This window comes from Odocoileus virginianus, chromosome 21 (genome assembly GCF_023699985.2).
Source record: "Odocoileus virginianus isolate 20LAN1187 ecotype Illinois chromosome 21, Ovbor_1.2, whole genome shotgun sequence".
Classification (NCBI taxonomy): domain Eukaryota; kingdom Metazoa; phylum Chordata; class Mammalia; order Artiodactyla; family Cervidae; genus Odocoileus; species Odocoileus virginianus.
In genome coordinates this window covers 24,528,801-24,551,070 of record NC_069694.1, presented here as the reverse complement: position 1 = coordinate 24,551,070, position 22,270 = coordinate 24,528,801, and the positions used below count along the sequence as shown (strand labels likewise).

Genomic DNA, 22,270 nt, shown 5'->3' with positions numbered 1-22,270 from the left:
GTGCGATATGTGAACCTCATTTTCCCATTTTTAAACAAAATAAAAAATCTGCTCTTGAGTTATCAGACACGAATTTATTGAGAACTGTTTCTGTGTATCATACAGTCATATCTCTCCTTAACAAATATTGGGATAGAATGACACTAGACCATCAAGTATGACCTAAATCAAATCCCTTATGATTATACAGTGGATGTGACAAATAGATTCAAGAGTTTAGATCGAATAGAGTGCCTGAAGAACTATGGATAGAGGTTCGTGACATTGTACAGGAGGCAGTGATCAAGAACATCCCCAAGGAAAAGAAATGCAAAAAGCAAAATGACTGTCTGAGGAGATGCCTCAGACAAAAGGCACTAGCAAAGAATGCTCAAAATTATCCAAGCCAGGCTTCAGCAATACGTGAACCGTGAACTTCCAGATGTTCAAGCTGGTTTTAGAAAAGGCAGAGGAACCAAGGATCAAATGGCCAACATCTGCTGGATCATCAAAAAAACAAGAGAGTTCCAGGAAAATATCTATTTCTGCTTTATTGACCATGCCAGAGCCTTTGACTGTGTGGATCAGAATAAACTGTGGAAAATTCTGAAAGAGATGGGAATACCAGACTACCTGACCTGCCTTTTGAGAAATCTGTATGCAGGTCAGGAAGCAACAGTTAGAACTGGACATGGAACAACAGACTGGTTCCAAATAGGAAAAGGAGTACATCAAGGCTGTATATTGTCATTCTGCTTATTTAACTTACATGCAGAGTACATCATGAGAAACGCTGGGCTGGAGGAAGCACAAGCTGGAATCAAGATTGCTGGGAGAAATATCAATAACCTCAGATATGCAGATGACACCACCCTTATGGCAGAAAGTGAAGAAGAACTAAAGAGCCTGTTGATGAAAGTGAAAGAGGAGAGTGAAAAAGTTGGCTTAAAGCTCAACATTCAGAAAACTAAGATCATGGCATCTGGTCCCATCACTTCACGGGAAATAAATGGGGAAACAGTGGCTGACTTTATTTTTGGGGCTCCAAAATCACTGCAGATGGTGATTGCAGCCATGAAATTAAAAGACGCTTACTCCTTGGAAGGAAAGTTATGACCAGCCTAGACAGCATATTAAAAAGCAGAGACATTACTTTGCCAACCATGGTCTGTCTAGTCAAGGCTATGCTTTTTCCAGTGGTCATGTATGGATGTGAGTGTTGGACTATAAAGAAGGCTGAGCACCGAAGAATTGATGCTTTTGAACTGTGGTGTTGGAGAAGACTCTTGAGAGTCCCTTGGACTGCAAGGAGATCCAACCAATCCATCCTAAGGGAAATCAGTCCTGAATATTCATTGGAAGGACTGATTTTGAAGGTGAAACTCCAATACTTTGGCCATCTGATGCAAAGAACTGATTCACTGGAAAAGACCCTGATGCTGGAAAAGATTAAAGATTTAAAGATTAAAGAGGAGACAACAGAGGATGAGATGGCTGGATGGCATCACCGACTCGATGGACATGAGTTTGAGTGAACTCTGGGAGTTGGTGATGGACAGGGAGGCCTGGCGTGCTGCAGTCCATGGGTTCGCAAAGAGTTGGACACGACTGAGCGACTGAACTGAACTGAACTGAACTGCTGTGCTAGTTTCTGCTGTGTTGCAAAGTGAATCATTTTTACATGCACATATATCCACTCTTTTTTTAGATTCTGTTCTCAGGTCATTATAGAGTATTGAGTAGAGCTCTATACAGTAGGTTTTTGTTAGTTATCTATTTTATATGTAGTAATACATAATATATATAAATGTCAATCCCAGTTTCCCAATTTATCCCTTCCCCCTTTCTCTCTTTGTAACCATAAGTTTGTTTTCTGCATCTGTGACTCTATTTCTGTTTTGTAAATAGGTTCATCCCAGCCTCTTGTATACTTTTTTTGGGGGGGAAACAAGTGAGTCTTGGTGGAGGCAGGGTTTGCCTTTCGTGGCAGAGTCATTAATGTTTTCTTATTATTTCCAGCACTCTGCCCTACAAGATAGAATTTTTTGACTGCTTTCCAGTAGGATGGGTCCATTACTACTTCTGGCCAGTCAGGTGTGAGTAGTGATGAGGGCATTTTCTGAGTCGTATCATCTCATTGCTGTTGTGAGACTCACTAGAGCTGTTCTTAAACTTAAATTTTTTTGTCACAAGACCCCTTTACAGTCTTATACATTTTTGAAGTTTGTAAAAAGATTTGGTTTATGTTGATTATCTATAGCTGTACATTGTCTATATATTTATATCTATATTTACTGCATTAAAACTTGAAACAGAAAATTTTAAAATGTGTAAAAATCATTTAAAATAGCAAAACAAACCCATTACATATTTTCACAGTAGTATATATTATATGTATAGGTGGTATGGGCTTCCGTGGTGGCTCAGATAGTAAAAAATCCATATGCAGCACAGGAAACCCAGTTCCATCCCTAGGTCAGGAGGATCCCCTGGAGGAGGGAATGGCAACTCCCTCCAGTATTGTTGCCTGGAGAATTTCATGGACAGAGGAGCCTGTTGGGCTACAGTCCATGGGGTTGCAAAAAGTTGGACATGACTGACTTTCACACACCAAATACATATATATATATATGTTTACATAGATAGTACAAACGGTGTATATAAATATACACACATACACTAAAAAGTGAAAAGAGTAGCATTGCTTTATATTTTTTCAAACTTAGTTTTTGTTTTAAAAGAGGTAGGTTAGAGGCTCATATCAGCTTCTGTATTCAGTCTGTTGAAATTTTGCAGTGTTATGTGGCCTCTGGAAAATTCCACTGTGTATTAATTAGGAAGAAAATAAAAATGCAAAAGGAAAACACTAGGCACAGCAGATGAAGAGGAGGCAAGAGGAAATATGGCAGCTTCAGTAGGAATCCATGTGCCCTTGCTGGTTCTAAGATGTGGAGCCCCATCTGCAAGGTCCAGAGAGAGGCCTCCAGAAGCTGCAGGAGGTCCCAGGTGACACAACAAGGAAAAACTCCAGTCCTAGAACCACACATTTAAGTGAATTCTGCCAGAAACCTGAATAAGCCTGGAAGTTCATTCTCCCCTAGTGCCAGAATGGAATTCAGTTCTTCTGACACCGTGATTTTGACCCTGAGAGCCATCACTTAACTTTAAAGTTTGTGTTATTTTAAGTTACCACCCTCTCAATCAATGAATGTACTTCATCATCAGTTCAGATCGGTCATTCAGTCATGTCTAACTCTTTGCGACCCCATGAACCGCAGCATGCGAGGCCTTCCTATCTATCACCAACTCCCGGAGTCCACCCAAACTCATGTCCATCGAGTCAGTGATGCCATCCAACCATCTCATCCTCTGTCATCCCCTTCTCCTCCTGACCTAAATCTTTCCCAGCATTAGGGTCTCTTCAAATGAGTCAGCTCTTCACATCAGGTGGCCAAAGTATTGGAGTTTCAGCTACAACATCAGTCCTTCCAATGAACACCCAGGACTGATCTCCTTTAGGATGGACTGGTTGGATCTCCTTGCAGTCCAAGGGACTCTCAAGAGTCTTCTCCAACACCACAGTTCAAAAGCATCTATTCTTCAGTGCTCAGCCTTCTTTATAGTCCAACACTCACATCCATACATGACCGCTGGAAAAACCATAGCCTTGACTAGACAGACCTTTGTTGACAAAGTCACGTCTCTGCTTTTTAATATGCTGTCTAGGCTGGTCATAACTTTCCTTCCAAGGAGTAAGCATCTTTTAATTTCATGGCTGCAATCACCATCTGCAGTGATTTTGGAGCCCCAAAAAATAAAGTCAGCCATTGTTTCCCCATCTATTTGCCATGAGGTGATGGGACCAGATGTCATGATCTTAGTTTTCTGAATGTTGAGCTTTAAGCCAACTTTTTCACTCTCCTCTTTCACTTTCATTAACAGGCTCTTTAGTTCTTCACTTTATGCCATAAGGGTGGTGTCATCTGCATATCTGAGGTTATTGATATTTCTCCCAGCAATCTTGATTCCAGCTTGTGCTTCCTCCAGCCCAGCGTTTCTCATGATGTACTCTGCATGTAAGTTAAATAAGCAGAATGACAATATACAGCCTTGATGTACTCCTTTTCCTATTTGGAACCAGTCTGTTGTTCCATGTCCAGTTCTAACTGTTGCTTCCTGACCTGCATACAGATTTCTCAAAAGGCAGGTCAGGTAGTCTGGTATTCCCATCTCTTTCAGAATTTTCCACAGTTTATTCTGATCTACACAGTCAAAGGCATAGTCAATAAAGCAGAAATAGATGTTTTTCTGGAACTCTCTTGCTTTTTTGATGATCCAGCAGATGTTGGCAATTTGGTCTCTGGTTCCTCTGCCTTTTCTAAAACCAGCTTGAACATCTGGAAGTTCATGGTTCACGTATTGCTGAAGCCTGGCTTGGAGAATTTTGAGCATTACTTTACTAGCGTTTGAGATGAGTGCAATTGTGTGGTAATTTGAGCATTCTTTGGCATTGCCTTTCTTTGGGATTGGAATGAAAACTGACCTTTTCCAGTCCTGTGGCCACTGCTGAGTTTTCCAAATTTGCTGGCATATTGAGTGCAGCACTTTCACAGCATCATCTTTCAGGATTTGAAACAGCTCAACTGGAATTCCTTCACTCTGCTAGCTTTGTTCGTAGTGATGCATCCTAAGGCCCACTTGACTTCACTTTCCAAGATGTCTGGCTTTAGGTGAGTGATCACACCATTGTGATTATCTGGGTTGTGAAGATCTTTTTTGTGTTGTTCTTCTGTGTATTCTTGCCACCTCTTCTTAGAAAAAGCACTTGACAAAATTTAACATCCTTTCCTGATGAAAATCTTCATGAAACTAAAAAGCAAAGGACATTTCTCAAGATGGTACATAGAACCTATAAAAAAAATCCACATAGAACATCATACATTCTGCCCAAAGACTTAATCCAAAGATTTCTTAGGTGTGATACCAAAAGTACAGTTCCAAAAGACCAATCGAAACCCTTGACTTTATTAAAATTTATAACTTCTAGTCTTTCAATGTCATTGTTAAAGAATGAAAAGAGAAACCACAAACTAGGAGAACGTATTTGCAAATCTTATGTTTAATAATGAACTTGTATCTAGAATGAAGAATTCACCAAACTCAAAAATAAGAAAAATAATTACCCAATGAAAGATAATTAAAAATACATTAAGGTCATTAACAGAAAAATCAGACTGAAAAAAGAGAAGTGAAATCCCAGTCCGTGTGTGTGTGCCTGCTCAGTTGTGTCCAATTCTTTGTGACCCCATTGACTGTATTCTGCCAGGAGCAGGATTAAAAATATTTTGGAGATATGAACAAAATGGATGTTTTTAAAAACGTAGTTAGTTCATTATTTTCATTAGTAGTTAATTCATTAATGTAAGGCTTCCCTGTTGGCTGAAGACAGTAAGGATTCTGCCTGCAATGCAGGATACCTGGGTTAGGTCCCTGGGTCAGGAACATCCCCTGGAGAAGGGAATGGCGACCCACTCCAGTAATTCTTGCCTGGAGAATCCCATGAACCGGGGAGCCTGATGGGCTTCAGTCCATGGGGTTGCAAAGAGTCGGACATGACTGAGCAACTAACGCTTTAGATCATTATAACTTGAACTTTAAAATACCTATTTTCAGTCTCCTTATCTTTTTAAAAATTTATTTTTAATTGGTCTCCTTATCATTAAAGTTTATGTGTACGTATGTTTGTGTGTGTGTGGTGGGTAACTGTTAATACTTACCTTTCAAGATAATCAAATGAGATCATTTCTGTGCCTATAATTTATAACTGTAAATTGACATAAGAGGTGTTATTACCATCATTAATATATTTTAATTATTATTATGGGGATACCATCAATATATTATTGTGATAATTATTATTAAAGATGAGTTGCTATATCATCAGACAGAAACAAGAAATAGCCAAATAACACTTTAGTATTACTACAAAAATAGTTTTGAACTTGCAGAACCCCAGGATTCCTTGGACTCCACTTCATAAGCATCATTCTATGGCTGCTTTTCTCTGACATGGCAACTAGATCACATGGCCATCTTCATTTGGGTGAATACAGCATGTAGCAGTGTCCTCAGCTGACGAACAATAGGGATTGTACAGAGAATGAGAAATAAAGTTTCTTTTTTAGTCATTGAGATTTTGTGAATGTTTTGTTCTTATAGCATGATCTAGCTCATCCTAATTATTATACTTTCCCAAACAAAAGTGGAAAGGTCCAGACACTTACTTTGTTGAAGTTTTAATAACCAGAGGGATGAGCACAAGTCTTATTTGCAGCCTTCAATATTCCTGTCTGGTACTTGGAATCTATTAATAAATGAGATGTTAAGGAGGAGGTACAGATAAGAGAGTTTATGCCAGTGAGAAGCTGGCAGAAACCCTTGGCAGCAAAGCCACTGGTGCCTGCAGCTTTGTTCACTCCCCTTTGTTCCCCAGTGGACAGATACTTATGGATGTCTGACTTCTTCGGACAAAACTTAGTATCCTCTTCCCTGCTTTTGAGCCTGGTTCTTCAGTCTTCTTGTACATTTCCTCCCTGCTTAAATTACCTAGAGTTCTACTCTTTCCATATAAGAACACCAGCTAGCTTTGCACAGTCAAATAAATGAGATTTTGCTCTGTCAGAAGTTAGAATTCAAAACTCTCCAGGGGTTTCCAGACTTCTTTGATCATATTCCACTTCAGGGGAAAAAAAAGGTTAGCATATAACCCCGATATATCTCTCCCTGCCAGAAACTTAGATCACTTTTATAGACTAGACAATTTTGCTTGATCAGAATTCATTATTCCAAAATTTAACCTCACGATTCTAATTAAATACAAAGTCAGCTGTCTTATTGAAATGCAGAATTTCCATTTTCTAGGTAAGTAATATTCGAGGAGGAAAGCTTCGATGCATTGAATAATTGGTCCTATTGATCTTATCTTCACCAATAAGCATCTTTAAACATAACATAACATGGTTGTAGTGAATACTATCACATTATTTTCCAGGCTAATACTTTGCTGTGGACTATAGGAAAAATGATACAGAGATAGTACTAGGGTGCAAGTTATATAGGCTTTGATATCTTCTGACAGAGGGGTTCCAGGACCTGAATTGAGTTTCTAAAATCACCCAGCAGGTTGACTTGAAAAGCCTTTTGAAAAATACATCACAAAGTTACTATGGCACTGTAGGCTTACTTCTGCATTGAGGAATGAACTAGTTTAAGGTTTTGTCCTAGTCTCCATCTAAATGTTAGGTTTCTTTAATTGACATTTTAAAATTAAAATGTATTAAAATGAAACATAATTAAAACAACTTTGAAAATATCAGCTCAATTTTTTCAGACTCATAATTGCTGAACATTTTGAAAAAGATCTTTTATGTTTTTAGAATATACTAAGTTAATTACACCAATCCTAAAATTTAAAAAACTGCTTTTGTTTTTGTTATTTTGTTGAAAATTACTGAAACTCATCACTTAAATATAATGCTAAGAAATTCTTCAAACAGTACCTAATTGCTTTCAAGCTAATTTTCAAGTGAATTGAAACAAAAAACCCACATTCCCAGAATACATAATCTTCCATAATTTTGTTTCCAGGATTGTAATTTTATAGTACTCATAAATAATCCATTTAAGGATGGAAAATACACTGTGTCTCAGGGAGTATCCAGACAAGTTGCTTTTATCACAGATATCTGTTTGTTTCTAAAGGCCAAAAAGCCTTTTTGTAAAAACTATTAGTTTGAGTTGTTGGTACAGTTTTTTTTCTATATAAATTAAACCACAGAACTCGTTATAAAAGCATGCGTGTGATACTCTAGGCTTCTCTTGTTGGTGATAATCTGGTAGTTTTCTAAAGTGCATCAACCAGAATGCACATAACTCATTTCAGAAACATCATAGTATTCCTGATGCGTGAAATGACTCTTTTGAACAATAGGCAAAGTGTGTCAGATGGAGATCTAACAGGCAGGGAAATACACATGATCAGAGACCACCAAGAGAACTGCTAGTAATTTCATTGCACCAAGTGTTTATTTAACTGTGGAAAAAAATCTTATTTGGCATAGAAAGTACATTCTTTGGAGAAGCTGACTGCATTGTTCAGCAGATAAATTGCTTTCATGGCTGATGTATTATACTGAAGGTGGAATTTTTATGAAACGATTCATTTGTTGAAACTATATTGTTGAAAAATCTCAATACTTTAAAATATGTGGTTAATAGTATGTTTCGATGTGGTATCTGATTTATTAACTGTATCATACTGATGATCAAATATTTGAATCAATGATGGGTGACTTGGTTATCTTTCTGAATTGTAGGTGCTGATAATTCCTAAACTGACTCATGTGGTTGGAGAGGTTTCTGGATGTGCCTCTTTTACAGGGTAGACTCAGTAAAGATTTCTTGGCATCTTTGTACATGTCTTCTGTCCATTATTTGCTTTGAAGACAACTTAATTCTTATAAAAATATGTTCTAAAAAGTATCATTGATGTTAGTGTGCTGACCCCATGATAGGAAGAAATAGGATTCTGAAATCAGAGATAGGATGGCAATATTATAAGGGATATCAGCTATCACCCATTAGTCCACTGGAGATTATAAACCTGTGTTCTTTGGTGAAATTGACAGTATGACAGTTGTCAGCAAAAGAGATGTTTATAGCCAATAATTAAGAAACACATATAAGTGTTTCCTTGCTCATACTATTTGAATTTCTTCAGGTTTCTTCCATTTTGAGAGTCTGCTGAGGAAATCAAAGCCTGATTAGATTTCTTGCCTTTTGATTCCTTCACTATCCTGACCCTTGAGGTTGAGTTCTTGGGCCAATGGGAGGCATTAACCAGATGTAAGGATACAGTTATCTCCTGGCAAGCAAAGTATTGACATTATTACCTGCAGTTAGTGTTTTCCCATAGGTGCTTTTTGCTCTTGAATCTTGAAAACCTTTAAAACCTTGACCACCTGATTTTCTTTATTACATCTGTACCTTCTTGGTTGTTTGACAGTAGCCACCCTGGCTTATTTGGGGGCCCTCTGACTCTATTTCAGGTAACTGGCCCGTGTGCAAGTGTCCCCAGGAAGCTAATAGAAACGACCGAGCCATTTGAGTTACGTGGTTTTCAGACACTACATTTTAGGCTTGCATGCTTTAGTCATGCTCCTTTCATACTTTTCTTTCTGCAAGAGCTTTCTGTGCAAGAGGATGAAGCCATCATCATTTTTTATACTTTGAAAGTTTTGCTCGTTACAGACGATTCGTGACTTGTCAGGCTGAACCAGTATTAGTGGTTTTGCCTTGCAAGCTCCAGGCATTAACATTGACTGTATCACTGATCTCAGGGTCTGAGGGCAGCACTCTTTCTTGGGACAGCCAACAGGCCGAATCAATCACACCCCGTTGTGCTTGTATCTGTATGCAGGTTGCCTTTGTAGAATGTGACTTAATAAAAGATAGTTGGTTATGGTGGTATTATTTTATTATAATTATGATGACTTTTTCTTGGTTGCATTAGCAACAGCCTGAAAAACACAAATGATTCTTTGCAACTCATGGAAAGTGTGAGGCCTTCTTTCACTTGACTACTTCTGATGGTGTATTAACAACCCTTCGTTTAAAGTCAGGCAGGTATAAAGAGTTTTCAATGAGAAAAGCCGTGAAAATAAATTTGAAAATACATAACTACTAAGAAAAAGAACTTTGACTATTTTTACAGGATAGACCCTATTTTAAGAAGGTGTCTTATTTTTTTAAATGTTTCAGTCTTCCCTTAAAAATAACCAACTTTACTTAAAAATTTCTCTGAAAAAAAATTGAAATTCTATAAATTCCCTGTTTAGAGTCCATTGGGTTACTATTTCAAAATAGCAAGGTTTTTACCCACATGCGTATGTCTGTAGTGTCACACCTCTCCAAGCAACCTACTAATCTTGTCTGTTAAATGGGAATTTCTAAAAGAACTCTGTTCCCTTATAAACAGAAAACTACTGTCCACATATCCTGCTATTCTTCAAATTGTAGGACCACATGGAGCGCGAGATCCAAATCCTACTAAAGTACTTTAGTTTCCATCTTTTTCATGCTTCTAGAAATGGAATCCATTATAAGCCAGCAAAGCCCATGTGCGTTCCTGTCCCTCCTGTCAGCACACTGCATTTTGATAATTCAGCCAGAAAGCATTATTATAGAAACAGCCTTCAAGATCTGTTCTTGAAAAGACATTTGTATACTCATTATGCAATTCTATCATTTGTCAATAGGGAGTTCTGTAAATAAAGCATTGAGGTCTAGACTGTAGTAGTTGATGGCAGTAATCTTGGACAGAGCAATTTCTTTTTCTTTATATATCTTAATAGTTCACAGCCGGTCTTGAAATAATGATCTTAAGGTTTTGTTACTGTTGATAGTGGCTGGATATTTGAACAATAAAACCATAATGGCTCAGAGACTCTCTGGTAAAAATTTTGTTTTTTTTTTTATTTGCACAACCACTTGTCCAACTGTCCTGAATATTTTTTACTCTATGATAAACAATATGGGAATCTTTTTACCTTAAATTTGTAACCATGCTGTCATTTACATTACATGATTACAATTTATCCTTATATCCTGTAGGCATGAAACATCTTTGCTTGGTAACATAATTAGAATATAATTCCTGAGTTGAGAGGGATACGAATAGAAATTTGTTGGCCCATTCCCACATAAGGAGACACACACAGACAAGCATGCATGCACACACACCTACAGATTTGGAGGATGAGCAGAACATGGGGAAATGCAATATGTTTCAGATGGCTATTTTGGCTGGTGCCTGTAATGGGCACCGTTTCCGAAGCAAAAATGTATTAATAGGAACCTCACAAAGCGCTTGGACCAAAAATTTTATTTTGCAGAGATTAGGGGCCTTTAGGGAATTTTTTTTCAGGAGATAAGTGGTGTGATCCAAATTTGCCTGTTAGAGCATTACAGCAACAGTATGAGGGTAAGCCGTTATTTTATTCTGTTTCTTGGCTGGTTTAAATAATCATAGCCTCATTGGTCAGATTGCAAGTAAAAATGCATATGCTCCCTTTGTAAATAGCTGCATGCTAGCTCTTGGCATAGAGTATTACATTTTAAAAATTATAACCAGTTAGCTGTTCTCATACAGACCAAACTTTAGCTGTTGAAAATATGTTAAACTCTGATCTTATACCTTCACTAAAACCCAGTTATAAAAGCTTTTTAAAAGAAAGCTGACCACAACAGAACTCCATACTTTATCTGTTAGAATAACTTTATTATTATTATTTTTAATTGGTGGATAGTTGCTTTTCAATGCTGTGTTGGTTTCTCTTGTAGACCAACATGTCAACTCTAGGTAGACAAATGTTCGCTCCGTTTTGAACCTCCCCCCCCGCCCCGCCAGCTCTCCCGCATCCCAGCCCTCTAGGCTCACGGAGCACCAGGGCGCTGGGTGACGCAGACCCCCGGCTCCCTGTCTTACATGCGGCACTAAGTGTGCGTCAGTGCTGGCCTCTCAGTTAGCCCCGCCTCTCCTTGACCTGCCGGGTCACAGGCCTGTCCCCTATGTCTGTGTCTCTGTTACTGCCTAAAGATCGGCTCATCAGTACAGAGTGAAAGTGAAACTTCCCTGGTGGCTTAGACTGTAAAGAATCTGCCTGCCATGCAGGAGACTCGGATTCGGTCCCTGGGTTGGGACGATCCCCTGGAGAAGGGAATGGCAACCCACTCCAGTATTCTTGCCTGGAGAATGCTATGGACAGAGGAGCCTGGCAGGCTGTAGCCCATGGGGCCACAAAGAGTTGGACAAAACTAAATGAACAACACTTTCACCTTTCACCATTTTTCTAGATTGCAACTGTATGCATTAGTATACGATATTTGTTTTTCTCTTTCTGATTTACTTCACTCTGTATAACAGGCCCCAGGTTCATCTACCTCACTAGAACTGACTCTAATTAATTCCTTTTAATGGCTGAGTAATATTCCATCGTATACATGTACCACTACTTCTTTATCCATTCATCTGTTAATGGACGACTAAGTTGATTCTATGTCCTGGCTATTGTAAATAGTGCTGCAGTGAACACTGGGGTACATATATTTTTTAGAATTATGAAAATCACATAATTTTTAAGGCCATTTTTTTTATTATGCTGAAATTTTCGAAATAGCCTAGATGAGAATTGTAGTGATGTTTTAAATATTAAATATCATGATATAATTAACTAATATAAGTAAAATATTATTTTTGAAAGATGAATCATAACCATGAGCTATCCATGGTAAATTTTTAAAAGTACTCCCAATAATTTTATTATTTTTATATCCATATGCACATCTTTTAAATGACCTAAAACATATAATAATAAAAGCAAAAGTACATCATGGCTTTGTTCTATCTTTAGACCCCTGACCTTGAACATAGTAGATATTTAATGTTTATTGTATTGTATATATTTAACAAATACTGTGTAGGTCTAATTATGTTCACATTGCTGGTCCCAGCACTTTTTAAATTATTAACTAATTTATTTAAAAATAAATGTGAGTGACTAAAAATGACATTAATGCTCAAATATTTTTCCCAATTCTTGAGAGATTGATCACTCTAATGCCATAATGTATATGGACCCCTATCTAGATATCAGAGTGGGCAAAATTACTAAATTTGGTTCCTTTCACAGGCATCTCATGTGTGTTCTTCATAGCAATCCTGGGCCTGATATTGCTACCAGAGAGGTTAATACAGAACAAGTAAAAATGAGAGAAGGGACTTTTTCTTCTGAATCCTCATTGTTTTGTCTTTCATGATATAAAATTTTACTGTGGTAAGAACACAGACTGAAGTCTACTCTCTTCATAAATTTTTAGTTGAAAGTGAAAGTTGCCCAGTCATCTCCAACTCTTTGAGACTCCAAGGAATTCTCCTGGCCAGAATACTGGAATGGGTAGCCTTTCCCTTTTCTCCAGGGGATCTTCCTAACCCAGGGATCGATCCCAGGTCTCCCACATTGCAGGCAGATTCTTTACCAGCTGAGCTACAAGGGAAGCCCATAAATCTCTTCATAAAATTTTAATTATCCAATACGATATTGTTAATAATAGGTACAGAGTTGTATAGCAGACCGCTAGAACTTACTCATCTTGCTGAACTGAAACTATGTGCTTGTTGATTAATAACTCCACATGTCTTCCTCCTCCTAGCCCCTTTCAAACACCATTCCATTCTTTGATTCCATGAATCTATTTTAGATACGTCATAGAAGTAGAATCATGTAGTATTTGTCTTTATGTGACTTGACTTATTTCACTTAGTATGATGTCTTTAAGGTTCATCCATGTGGCTACAAATGTCAGGGTTTCCTTCTTTTATGAGGCTAAATAATATTCTGGTATATATGTATATATGTATGTATGTATTCTTGTTGCTGTTGTTTACTCGCTAAGTTGTATCTGATTCTTTTGCAACCCCTTGGACTGCAGCCTGCCAGACTTTTCTGTCCATGGGATTTCCCAGGCAAGGGTACAGGAGCGGGTTGCCATTTCCTTCTCCAGTGGATCTTTCTGACTTGCGTCTCCTGCATTGCAGGCAGGTTCTTTACTGCTGAGCCACCAGGGAAGCAATATATGCACATACTATATATGTATACATATTGTTGATATATACTCTCTATATACACACTGTCCTTATCCATTCATCTGTCAATTGACATTCAATTTGCTTCTATATCTTGGCTATTGTGAATAATACTGAAGTGAATTTGGGTTTGCTAATACCCCTTTAAGTTCCTGATACAGTTCTTTTGAATTAACCCCAGAGCTACATTGCTGGATCATAAGATAGTTCTATTTTTTAAATTTTTTGAGGAACATCCCTACTGTTTCCCGTAGCAACTGTACCATTTTGCACTGTCAGCAACAATGTACAAGGTTTCCAGTTTCTCCACATCTTCCCCAAAACTTTGTTTGTTGATAATAACTATCCTGACAAGTATAAGATGATATGTCATTGGGATTTTAATTTGCATTTACCTGCTGAGTAGTGATGATGATCACCTTTTCACATACTTGTTGGCCATTTGTGTTTCTTTTTTTGAGAAATACCTGTTCCGTTCCTTAGCCCCTTGGGTATTAGTTATTTTAATCAGGTTTTTAGTGTTTTTGCTATTGATTTGTAGGAGTTCCTTATATATTTTGGAAATTAACCTCTCATCAAACATATAGTTTTCAAATGTTTTCTCCCATTCCATATGTTTTCTTTTCATTCTATTGATTGTTTCTTTTACTGAATAGAAGCATTTTAGTTTGATGTAGTCCTATAGTTATCGTTGTTCTTGTCTGTGTTTTTGGAGTTGCATTCATGAAATTATTACCAAAAAGGAACATCATGAAGCCTTTTTCCTGTGTTTGAGTCTGGTAGATTCATGGTTTCAGATCTTAATGTTCAAAAATCCATCTTGAATTAGTTATATATATGGTGTAATATAGAAGTTCAATTTTATTCTTTCTCAAGATTATTTGGCTATTCATGATCTTTTGTGGTTCCAAATGAATTGTTGAATTATTTGTTTTATTTCTATAAAAAGTGCTATTAGGACTTTAATAAGGATTGAATTGAACTTGTAGATTTCTTTGGGTATGAACATTTCAACATTATTAAAGCTGCTTATATACAAACATGAATTATCATCTCATTTGTTTGTGTCTTCTTTATTCTTTTTACGTTTCTTATATCCAGGAGAAAGTCAGTTCCAGAAAAAGACTAGTTTAGGGCTCTAAAAGTGCTCCTTATCAGACTGCTTCCAAAATAGATTTTCCCTTTTCTCCTTCCTGGATTCTATACATCCTAAAAAGCAGGTTTTAATATCATATATCTGGCCTTGTTACCTTGTAACAAACCATCCCTTGTTATCTCTTTCTTCTAAACCCTTTATATTTATTTATGTTGTTTGTTTTCCCTATTATTAGTTACTTAACCATATCTCACTCTTTTTTAAGACTTAAGAGGCCTAGAATTAAACTTTGGGGTGATTTATTCATTAAGTGATCAGTTCATTTCTCTTTTCAAATCATATTTTTTGAATATATTTTATATGTTGGTGAGTGACCCCAAGAATAGAGAATCTATTAGGTAAAATCCCACTGTGTAGCAGCAATTATTTAAGTGCTGCATGCAAGGACCTACTTGACTAACTTTGGTCAAATCACACCAATAATCTGAAGCTCTTTGTCTTCATTTTTTGTTGATAAAATGAGGATGATATCTATTCTCCTACCTAGAAACAGAGGTAGGATAGTAATTAGATAGAGTAAGAGATAATAGAAAGCACTTCCTAAACCCAAAAGCACTGTGTTGAACAAATGATTTAGTAGTTCACTACTCCTCAAAGTTTTGTGTTTACTAAATAATTTGTTCTTTTATAAGAGTTTGAAAGCTGCTTCTGTATAGTTTCTCCTAGCAAATGCTGCTTTGTTTTCATGGAGACACTGAATACATCTTCCTTTTTCCTCTAAAATTTTGTAAGATAGCTATAATAGGTTCTTCTTAATTTTCTTTGTGAAGATGAATATTTCAAGTGTGCTTATCTTTTTAAAATTTTTACGTAGAATAGTTTTAAATCTCTTGTTATTGACACTCTCCTCTCTATACCCCTAAGTGTTTATTTTTTAATTAATATATTTTAACTTTCTCAGAGTAATTTTAGATGCTTAAGACATTGAGCAGAAAATCCAGAGAGTTCCTGTATATCCACTGTCCTTCCACACACAGTTTCAAGTTTAATTTTTCTATCACATTTGGTTGTTAAAGTTGGACACATTACCCCCAGATGTGATCAAGAACTTCAGTTTCAATGGAGACTGAGAAGGGAGAAGATTCAAACCTGACACCCATTTTCTGACTTGTATAACAGAATGGATGGCGCAGTCGTTTATTCATGTAGATCTCTGGTTTAAAAAAGAGCAGAGTTGATATAGTAGAGGATGATTTCCGTTTTTGATGTATTATGTTTGAGACACCTTTGAAACATCCATGGAGACGTGTCCATGAGATCCTTGGGTTGCAATGATGGAGCTCTGGATAAGCTCTTGTAAAAAGAGGTAGCGTGAAGGTAGACCCCTGAAAGAATGTGGCAACGGGGGAGAGCAAAGAAGAACTAATAGAGCACCTCCAAAAGGCTGAAAGAACAACTGAGGAGGTGAATGTTTAAGAAAAGCCAGATTTTTGTTGTGTTTGTTATGTTTTCTTGCAGAAAGGTCAGAGGAGTTAAAGGTTCTTTATGTCTGGTTTGGCTGTGTTGGCTTCAGCAGACTCAACTGAGCTTTGGAGCTCAGTCTGAAGTGGGTTCAAGAGTTACGGAATGTAAAAACTTAGAGGCAGATGGTACAAACGGTTTCAGAATTTGGAGTTTGAAAAGGAGAACAGAGAATTCAACATTTGAAAATATCTTGAAAATCAAGAAGGTAGAAGTAATATTCTGGCCAGAATTTTGGGAGATGCTTTGTGTACTTTTATCATTGATCTTTTATTATCTAGACTTCTGCAGAAGACATTATCTTGCTGCCATAGAGTATTCTCTGAATTTTTTCCCAATTGTGTATTGTTTCTTTGTTTCCCAGTTCCTAATATAAATAACGTGCTATTCATTTAATAATATATTGATTATAGGTTTCAGTTTTGCTGTTTATACGTATATTCCATTCTGCTAGTCTGTGGATTCTTGTGTTAATTATCAATTATAATTTCCAGTAATCTTAAAACCAAGTATATTTCATTATATTATGTGTAACATCTGGGATGTATTTCAGTTCTATTTATGTTTAGCTCAATCAGTAATATCCATTTCTTGGCTAATGCAAAATCCTAATGTTATTATAAATTCAGTTATATTTTAAATTAATTGAAAATTTTATCCATGGTAAACATAATATTATCATTGGATCAGAATACGTAATATTAAATGAAAGATTAATTTTTGGATAATATTTACAAATCTCCTTTGTGGCATATGTACAACCTTGTAAAAAATGATAAGCAGCTTAATGTTAAGCTGACTAGTATGAAAAATATTCAACATGATAAAAATTTAAAAGACATGTGTTCTCTATATCCAGTGTTTTATTAATGGGCAGGTTAAACTTTTTTCCTTTCATACTATAGCTGAATTATAAAAATGTAAAAGTCAGTATTAGAATATAAGTTTTTCAATATTATGCTATTTGGTTTAAGAAAAATATTCTCTTCAAATAATAAGAATATTAATTGTGACAGTATTATAATGAGGGTACCCAGGGCATAGTCTTCAGATTATGTTCTGAAGCCACATAGGACAGTCTGGGTTTAAATCCTGGCTTTGCCATTTATGAGCTGAGTAACGTTATGCAAATTATTCAACTGTCTGAACCTTGATTTTTGTGTCTATAAAAGGGGTTAATCATGGTATGTCATATCATGGGTAGTTGTGAGTTTTGATTAGATTAATACATGTAAAATGATCATAACAGTAATTGAGCATATTAAGTGTCCTGTGATTGTTTACTAGCATAATAATTCGTTTGTATCTATACTCAGCTCTTTTCAATGTGCATGACATTAGGTGAATATCAGTGGGGATTGCATTTTATCCTTACATAGTGTTATTCTCATGATAAGTAGCTCAGACTTAGGTTTAGATGATAGAACTGTTCTACCAACTAATATAGTTAAATTGGTGATAGAGTTAAGAGTAAATCAGATCCTATTTAAAACCTATGGGTCTCACCTAGTATGTTGACAGTTACCATTACTTTAATCTTTTCCCTACTCTTCTTTCTAGGGACCCAGTCAATCAACATTCCTTGAGTATTTAGTATGTATCAAATGTTATAGTATGATTTTAATGCTTAAGACAGGTACAGTTATTGCCTTGAGGCAGCTTATACACTGGAGGGCAAGAGTTATGTTAAACCAATAAGTACTGCAAAGAAAAAGTTACAGTAATATCAGACTATAAAATAGAATATCTTTCCTGGTACTGAATGGCAAAAACCACCTTAACTGAAGGGCTATAATAATCTGAGATCAAAGAATGAAATCTTCACCTACCTGAGGAGGGAAAGTACCCGGTAAAAAGCTGATGTTTGGGACTTTACATGACATGTGTACTGACTGTAGAGAAATACAGGTGTGATGTGAGGCCAGGCGCTGCAAGCCAGGCCAGAACTCCTAGAACTCAGAGTTCCTGTTAAGGATCTTGACTTCATGCACCCTAAATCTTTTCATTTGTGTTTTTGTTCCCTTGCTAGTGTGGAAGTGACATTACTAGGGCTGTATTTTTAATGAAGGGGTTCAGTTTAACATTCTAAACCTCTATACCTTTGAACTTTATGAATTCAATGTAATCAGCATACTTATAAGTCTTATAAATTTTATTTTGATGATTACTTTGGCTACTTGGGGAAGATTAATTGAATGGGAAATGTGGATGTGGTGAAAGCAGATAGGAGGTAATTTAGTAATGTGGGAGAGAGATTATTTAATCTTGGCCTAGAAGGATGACTCTCAGAATGAAGAAAAGTAGATAATTCTAGAATTTTTAGAAGAGATCTTTTGTAAAACTTGGCAATTGATTGACAGAAAAAGAATGAGTATACTATGGCTCTTGTATATGGTTTGAGCATATGAAATATGAAATATAGGAAGAGGTACAGGTTTGGATATGGGGAAGGTTATAAGTCTAGCATTGAAGTTGTGTTATTTTTTTTCTTCGAATTAGGTCTGGACTACTGTGGAGCAAGTGAAATACTGAGATGAGTATATGATTCTGGAGTGCAGAAGAAAACTCTCAATTGCAGTATAAGTCTACAAGTCATAGACAGTAAGCTGGGAACTGAAGCTGTAGAAGTAGGTCGGGGTACTTCCCTGGAGGTCCAGTGGTTAAGACTGCCTCTCAGTGCAGGGGATGCAGGTTTGATCCTCGGTTGGAGAACTAAGACCCCACATGTCACAGGACAGCTCAGCCTACCCACCACAACTAGAGCGGCCCACACACAGCAACCAAGATCCAGCATACACACACACATACACACACACACACACACACACACACACACACAAAGTTTAAAAAAAAAGAAGGAGTAGGTTTGCTTATGATGGAGGAAAGAATATGGAATAACAATGAAGAGTATGTAGGAGCACCTGGTGCTTAAAAACTGAAAAAAAAAAAAAAAAAGAAGCCAGCATTTAACAGTCAGGTAAAGGAGAAGGATCTAGTAAAAAGCTAAGCATGTTTCTTTGATTCAGTAAAATGGATATCAAGGCCAAACTAACCTTAGTTAGTTAACCTAATGTGTTAGGTTCAGTGGTCAGAGTAGAAGAAATGTTAGGATAAACAGGAAGTGAGAAAATAAAAAGTAAACAACTCTTGTTGGATATTTGACTTTGGAAGAAATGAGCAAATGTCCAGAATTCCGAGAGCAATTATTTGTTTTTGTTGTAAGATGGAAGGCAAGATTTGCCCACTTATGGAAGGAGTCAGTATGCAGAGAGTGACTAACGGTTGGGGAGAAAGCTTGTAATAGAGATCTCCAGGGTCCTGTGAAGGTAAAGAGAGATACAGAACACAGAAGGAAAGGTAAAGGTGCTATACAGAAGCAGGTTGGTTCATAGATATGGATGTTGGACAGTAAGGGAGTTTCTGTTTAATGCCTCTTCATTTCATTGGTGAGTAGAAGGCAGTTACTTCTCTAGGGTATGAGAAAGGCCAGTGGAAATGGGGACCAGGAGTTGGAAAATAGTTGAAATTTTCAGAGCAGGAGAACCAGAGAATGAGAACTTACCAGACAAACACATGGATTGCCACACACTGATAAATCCTGCTCAGAGGTGGTGACCATACATTCTATATGCATGCTAGCTGGCTCTGAAATTGTTCCATGAGCACTCAGCAACTAAGATGCTTGTATAGAGAAGATGGGCACTTGAATTCATTCAGGGCTGGGGATTTTAGGATATTGTGCAATAAAAGCCCCAAAGCGTGAGTGAGTTTGGGTTGTTGATGAGGGAGGATGTGGTTGCAAGGATGAACCACTGAATCCAAACTAGGTGGACTTTGTCATCATTTTCTTTCTCCATTATCATCTTCTGAATAAGTATGAAATTGAAGTCAGAAGTGCTTGGGAAAAAGGAATAAAGTAGACAAAGTGACTGATAAAGGGAGAAGGTGTCTCTCATCTCATCATCTGTCTGTCACCACAAAGACACTGTGTTGAAAGAACATTGTCTCTCCATCCAGTTCGTGGGAAGAACTCTAGTTAATCATGTTGGTCAGAGCTAGACATTTACTGAAATAAGTTTTGCTAGCAAGTCGAAAGAACAATGTCTCTCCATCCAGTTCATGGGAAGAACTCTAGTTAATCATGTTGGTCAGAGCTAGACATTTACTGAAATAAGTTTTGCTAGCAAGTCGAATTTTCTACCTCAAAATCCAGAGCCAGTCTGGCTGATTCCTTCATGACTGCCTGCCTTCTGGCTTTCTCCTCCATTGGCTTGACCTCCTGTTTGGTGAATGCTGTCACGCATCATGTTTCTGGGTGAGCGGCAGGGCTGGAAGGGAATGCTCTTGAGCTGAGAAGGTCTTCTCTCAGCATACTGACTCCGACCAGCTCCATCCAGCAGGCCTGCACCCTTATTTGTGCAGCTGGGGTATGGGTTCCCTTCACAGACCGACTCTGTGATATCTCTGCAGACATATACCTGTGGGAGCAGTTCCAAGATTTAGATTGAGAGTGGAAGGTAAAAGAGTCCTTTTAGCCACAAGATTAAACTGTGCGCTCCCACCTGGTATAATGTGGAGGTTTTGAAGGGATTTGTTGTCTGCATTTGACCTCTAACTGTGGATCTTTGGCCAGGTTACTTAAGCTCTGGATTTTTCATCTAAAAGTGGAATACTAATAACACCCGTCTCACAGGTTGATAGTGAAGACTGAACAAGTTAAAAGCATGTAAAACATTTATCCGGAGCCTAAAACACCATATTTAATAAATAATTAGTTGTAAAAATGAATTATTATTTTATCAGTGGGTCTTAATGTTTTTCTAGAAGATGCTTAGATTTATTTTGAATTTAAACATTTAAAAAAAATTTTTTAATGCTTGTTTTACTCTTTTCTCATTTGATTGGTGATCTTAGAATGTGCGGTTGCTTTGGTCATAACTGACTCTTTGCGACCCTATGGGCCATAGCCCACCAGGCTCCTCTGTCTATGGGATTCTCCAGGCAAGAATACTGGAGTGGCTTGCCATGACCTTCTTCAGATCTTAGAATGTGTACCTCTTTTTTACCTTGTAAGGAAAGAGGGAGAAGTGGGAAGCTGGGGACAATCAGTCTTGAAGAACAAAAAAACTCCTGGAGGTAACCAGGAGGATAGAAGAGAGAAACAGGAAGGTGGGCCTTGAAGGATGGAACTGTAAATAAATATAATGCTTAGGCTCACATGACTAGGGGGATGTGGAATCTAAAATTTGAGTCAGAGACTCATAAGGCTCTGAAGGCTTAAGTCTGCCCCCCAACACTATTATCACTGCACCTGAGAAAACTGAGTAACAATTATTGTTTGTCAGAAGTAAAAAACTGGAGTTATCTGTGTAAAACTTGAGATTATTTGTTGTATGTGTAATATATCTGTGCGTCCTAAGTTGCTTCTGCTGTTTCCAGCTCTTTGTGACCCTGTGGGCTACAGCCCACCAGGCTCCTCTGTCCATGGTATGCTCTAGGCAAGAATACTGGAGTGGGTTGTCATGCCCTCCTCCAGGGGATCTTCCCGACCAAGGGACCCAACTGACATCTCTTATGTCTCCTGCATAGGCAGGCAGATTCTTTGCCATGAGCGCCGCCTGGGAAGCTCTGTATATCACAGTATAACTAGCTATATTTGTTAGTTGGAATAAGAGAAGATATATGAAAGCAATACTAATTCTGTTTCTCATTTAAAAACTAGTATTGAAATTTTTCATATTTATTAATTGGTTGTAAAGAGCAAACTCAAGTACAATCCACCTTATGACCCAATATTAAAAAACATGAATTTTCCATGGAGAAAAATCACACCCCAGGCTGCGGAGGATAGGCCAGTTTATCCGGAGTCCTTGCTGGTCTGTGTCTTGTTTTCCAGCTCCAGGCCCCACATGCCAGCAAAAGAAGCTGTCTCATGGACTGCACATCCCATCGCTCTGTATCTGCCCAGTTAT

The 22,270-nt window shown here is 37.4% G+C and overlaps 1 protein-coding gene across 3 annotated transcripts in view; it reads left to right on the top strand.

Annotated features, from left to right (window-relative positions):
* Positions 1 to 22,270, top strand: part of SLIT2 (slit guidance ligand 2) — a 384,683-nt gene that overhangs the window by 144,367 nt on the left and 218,046 nt on the right. The window lies entirely within an intron of this gene.